Below are 6000 nucleotides of genomic sequence, written 5' to 3' on the forward strand. Positions count from 1 at the left end.
AAACAAGTGCTGTATTCCCTCAAATTTACCTCGCCCTGTATAGCCTAAAATGTGATCTCATTTATATATATATATATATATATATATATATATATATATATATATATATATATATATATATATATATATATATATATATATATATATATATATATATATATATATATATATATATATATATATATATATATAGTTTTTCGTTGTTCTTGCACTGATCCTGCCTGTAAACTGTTCGTTACCTGTCTGTACCATTCCGATTCCCCCCCCCCCCCCTTACCCAATGCCCTGTTCTGGGGCCTGTAAGGTTTTTTTTTAAATAAAGAATAAAGAACTGTTCGCACTCGGCTATGAATAAGTCATGTGTACATGGTTATTCGTCTAGCTTTTTTACACAGGTTTCCAGACTGAAGCAGGCGGGATATCTCCCTTAATTAATTTCTGCAGCTTGTGAAACCCTATCACAGGACATAAAACGTAATCAAACAATAGAGAAACTTGGCATAAAGATGAAGCATGTGCACGTTATCCCATACATTCATAAAATTCCACATAACTTGAAAAGACTTACATAAAAGCATGACGTTCAAGTTTTACTGTCCACACCTTGCAAACTTTCAAGGATATGTGGCATAACGAACAGAGGTAAACGGCCTGGCTGCTCAACCAAACACGGGAAAAGGTTCACTGAGTGCATTTTCAATGTGGTTTATAAGCTTCTTTTGAGTTTCGGACATTGGCCAGACAGGCAGGTGTTTTAATGAAAGGGCGAAGGAGCATGATTATAATGTACAGAATACGCCTAGTGGTTTTCTGGCTGACCAAAGCCGGCGTTGCGGGTGCTCTCATGACTTTCGCAGCACGCAGTTTTATTGAGGGGAATGAATAAATTAGAGCGCTATATTTTCGAGGCTTTTTTCATTCATCAAGCAGGTGAGAAATGCGGGAGCAGGCCTTCCATAAGTTTGTCCGACGCTGAAATCGCGTTTCTTAGAGGCTTTGTTTCACTGTCGATAATTACTCTTTGTGCTCCTGTTTTGTCATAGACTGGTGTTTCGCGCTCATCACGCATGCGTGAATTTTTAAAAGGCTTTTATCGTTTTCATTTTATCCTTTTAATTATGTATTCGAAATCATTCACGTTATCTTACATTTACCTTCGTCACAATCACGTTTCTCTCTCTTTTTTGTGGCACAAATATATGCACAGGCGACGGCAATAAATAATCCGTTGTTAGTCAGCGCTCTTTGCCTCTCTGTCTTTCTTTCCCCGTGTCGTTGCGCTGCCCTGTTAAAATGAGTGCTATGAACCAGCTAGCCCAAACCAAAATACTTCTCGAGCCTCATACTCGCTATCAGGGAGGTTGACCAGCAGTTTTTACTGTGAACTTGTCCCGACCGGTGCCAGTGCATCTCCATTTCGGCTAAGGCCAGGCTTGAGGTCAAATAGGTGGAACGAATTATCATTTAATTCATTATCTCTGCCAGCATAGAGACATTTCTTACCTCCGCGTCCTGTTCTGTGCAGAGATACTTGTCCCTTAACGCCTCTGCCTGCTGTGTTGTTGTGTAAAGCACGTTGTGATTGTTTCTGTGCTTCTTTCCGTGATTGAGCGAACTCTCTCAAACTTGGCAGAACGAACGGCACTACCTCTATTCAAAAATAAGACTACCTGCATAACCAATGAAGGCTATGTAAGCTTTTTTTTCTTTCAAAACAAGCATGTACAGAATTTCCTTTTGAAACCGCCGTTCACCATCGTTGACGAAATAACATGCATCATGTGCTAGCGAAAAAAACGCAATCTTTCAGTTCTGTATATTCATATAACAAAGTCAATAACAATCATGTATAACTACACTATACCAATATTCACTTTACCAGACAGACCGTAGTTGACGCGTCAGTAGTTTACATCTCCACAGTTGTGAGATGACTGAATATTTAAACACGAAAGTGCTTCATACCGGGGTCTCAAAAAAAAAAAAACTTAGTTGTTGTATTATCCGCCACGGAAGTGACTTCCCAAGAAAATATTCGCGATCGGAATGCAAAGAAGAAAGTTCCAACCCCAAAGAAACAAATCCACAACTGCTTGGTCCATAATGACAAATGTCGGGCACGCTGGCCACTGCGCCATGGCCACGCACACTTCAGAGGCTTTACACACCTGTGTTTTTTTTTTTTATTTCACGCTTCCCTCTCACAGTGTTTTTGGGGGGCGGGGTGGTGTCACCGTCTGAGAGCAATAATGTGAAACAACTTAGCATCCATGTGCCCTTCGCGATTACTTTCTACAGCACGTCATCTCTACGCGTAGCGCGTCCATCACATTCGGCGCGTTTTCAATAGAAGCAGAATTTTGTAAACGCCTTGATACACCGCAATGTGGTGACCTTATAGCCCACGTAAGCATCGGCCTTGCTCATAGCATCCATTCATACCGATAATAGAGAGCTTGAGGATTGGGGCCCCAAGGAGCTTGGGGTCCCAAGAAGCTTGCGGCGCGCCAGGGCGCATGCGTGGAGCCCACGCCAGTTTTGAGTTCTTACGTTCGTGCTAACCCAAGGCCCAAAAAATCGAAAATTAGCTTGGGGCTTCATGACGTCTTGGGTCACCAGCGAGACGAAGCAAACGCAGCGCGAGCCACGCTGCCATATAGCCCGCGTCTTGCATAATTTCTGAAATTTGGCCACAGGTGGCGCTCCGTGCGTTTGACCCAACGCAGCTTGCGTTTGACCCAGTTCAAAACTCATCGGATCCTGCGAACGCAAGAGCAACGTGCGCAGCGCAGCTTGGGGACCCAGTGTCGTGGGTCCCCAATTTTCAAACTCTCTGTTAGCGGGGGGCGCCACCTGGCGAAAGAGTCGTACGGACGCGAAACACACGTCGGCTCCGTTTCAAGTTCATTTTCAAGAAGAATATCTTCCTGGCGACCTGATGCCATGACGGGAACTTGTTGCTAACTTCACCATAGTCAAGCTTATACCGGACTTCAGCCTGTGAGCGCACTTTTCAGTGTTCACAAGATCTTCCATGAGACCCGTATCGGTAACCCTAACAAGCCGGCGACGTGTCGGACAGAACGCAGCCCTGCTCTACAACGGATGGCGAGCGTCTCTGTGAGCGTCGCAGCCGACGAAACGTACCTATCACCGCCTCGCTCCACGGATGACATGATAGATACGCAGAACGGCCAAGACGCCATGACATTCATGACAGTGGGTGAGGAGGAGCACAACGCACAGCCACGTATCACTATTACCAAGCGAGCGAACAAACACCGGCAGCCGCAGTCTCAAACCACACCTAAACAAGAACAACCTAGAGCACTATTCGAGCACGCTCCGCGCTAAAGCCGGCCTAAGACTCGTCTACCGTAAAGCCCTTTGATCTTGGGGGCTTTAGTCTACCCAGACTGCCACCGCTACATGCCGAGGACTACAATATCGCAATCTAACCCCACGGCGGATTAAATCTCGGCAAGGTTAGTTCGAAGACGCCACGTCTCACCGTAGCCCAAGGAGCAAAGTTACCAAGTGAGAAGCCTGGAATCAAGCTCCGTGCTGATGAAAATCAAAACGTTTTAACAATAAGCACCTCATCAGAGAACATCGCTACAGCACTAGGAAAAGTAATCAAAATTACAGTATGCGCAGCGACCTACGACATCAACTCATATGATATTGCGCCTGATAATTCCTGCAAATGTGTGATCCATGGAATAGGCCAAAATACCACACCAGACGACTTCCTGAAAGAAGTCGAAGTACCGGGCTACGAAGTCCTCACGTGCGGACGCCTTGCTGACACCGGCGCAATGCTGCTCACATTTTGTGGTAAGCGGGTCCCATTCTTCATCAACGCGTATGGGCGGGCTCTTCGTTGCAACCTCTACAAACGGACTATTCCCCACTGCAGAATGTGTAATAAGACAGAACACTGCAATGATGTGCGCCAATAACCTCCTGACAAACCGAACTGTCGAGTGTGCGAGGAACCAGCATAAACAAACAACCACGAATGCCACCCTTACTACATGCTTTGCGGAGATGACCACCCGACAGCTGCCAAACCATGCCCAAACCACTGTTTGCCGCCAGTCAACCGACGCAAACCCTCCTGGCCAGCTCCTTTCCACCAGAAAGACCAGTCACCATCCCCCAGCCCTAGACGCCAGAGCAGCTCGTCCAGAAGTGAAGCCAGCCGAAAGAGTCGTCCCAAGAATAAGTCGGGGCCCAGACGAGGAAACTCGTCGTCGCGGAGCGTTTCTTCTGGCCGGCAGGGAACTCCAGGTAGACGAAAGGAAGGAATTACACATAATGGTCAGCATAGCGCTCCTCGCCAGAAAGCACCAACGGTAAGCTGGGCAGAGCAGTTCCCTCCTCTCCCTCCTTCTCCACATCTTGTCCCCTTTCTCACAGAGACACCAGCGCAGCGAAGAACAACGGAACCCATGTCAGTGGACATTCAGCTTCACCCTCACACGCCAGCAACTACGGTGCGCACAGACTATTGCACACGAGTGGCGTAGAACGAAATGGCTACTTTTTTTAAGGACAGAGTTTGCTGCAATGATGCAGGTAGAACTGCAGAAAATGAAGGATACTATTATGACAGAACTAACAGCTGCACTCCAACAATTATTCCAGCTGGCTCTGCAACTCGCTGTCCAGCAGATTGTAGCGGATGTTAAACAACAGATAGCGGCTGCGCTTGGCAACCTACATACTACTCCACCTGCACCCAAACACTCCACGTCACCAACGCGCGAAACACAGCGAACGCATCCTTACATACGCCCTTATCGCTTCATGTCACCGTCCCTAAAATTCCCCCCAACTGCCGTGGTTACTGCAGTTTCACTGCCCACCATCACATATGAAAATTCAGTGCAGTCTGAAATGCTTTCGTGTACTAACGAGGCACCAATAACGGATGACCATAGCCAGAAACCGTAGGTCAACGCGTGCCTCCCCTCAACTTCTACGTCTATGGCAGTGGAATTGCAGGGGCTTCCGTAAAAAACGCGGTGCACTCACACAATTTCTTGCGACGCAGCTGAATACTCCTGATGTCATAGCATTACAGGAGGTGCAATGTACCCCTATACTTCCTGGTTACACCACATAAGCGGACATAACGAATAATACACTGCATCGCACAGCTACATTAGTTTTAAACATGTCACAGTCGTAGAACACACCCTTCAAAGCTCGTCCATCTCGCACATACTTTATGAACTAGTCCCGTGCTCTCACCCGATAGTAGTCTATGTGCTTTAGGTTTACAATGCACCAAACGCGAGGAAGGATGACCTTAGTCATCTATTTGCACAACTATGCAAATTGGGCAAACAAGTAGTCATTGCAGGAGATTTCAATGCACCCCATTCGGCCTTGGGCTACGCCGCAGAAACACCCAAAGGCCGACGCCTTGGACAGGCTTTCGCAGTTCAACGCATGACCCTGCTGACGTAACCTGACCAACCATCACGCATAGGTAATAGTGTCAGCAAAGACACATGCTCTGACCACACGATAATAATGGGGGTTAGTCACCACTCTTGGTGCAACCTCATGAATAATCTAGGCAGTGATCACCATATACTAACCATCGAACTCCAGGTAGCAGCCATGCGCATCCCAGAACGAACAATAAAAATGACAAATTGGGATACATTTAGGCGAAATCGTACGTCCACTACCAAACGAAACTCTCTCTCCCCTGAGGCTTGGATCCCACAGCTTAAGTCTGATTTTAGGACAGCTACGAAGCGCATCACTGCGACGAAGGAGACGTCAGATGTGAACCGGCATCTGCTGCATCTCTGGAATGCCCACAGAAGCTTGACACGGCGGTGGCGGTGGCAGAAGCACAACCGGAAACTTCGTCTCCGCATTGCCCAACTAGGTACTGAGGCACAGGCCTACGCGGACAACCTCACCAGCAACAATAGGCATAACTTCTGTGATCACCTGAACGGCAGACCAAGTGCACCT

This window comes from Rhipicephalus microplus, chromosome 4, assembly GCF_043290135.1.
Source record: "Rhipicephalus microplus isolate Deutch F79 chromosome 4, USDA_Rmic, whole genome shotgun sequence".
NCBI lineage: Eukaryota > Metazoa > Arthropoda > Arachnida > Ixodida > Ixodidae > Rhipicephalus > Rhipicephalus microplus.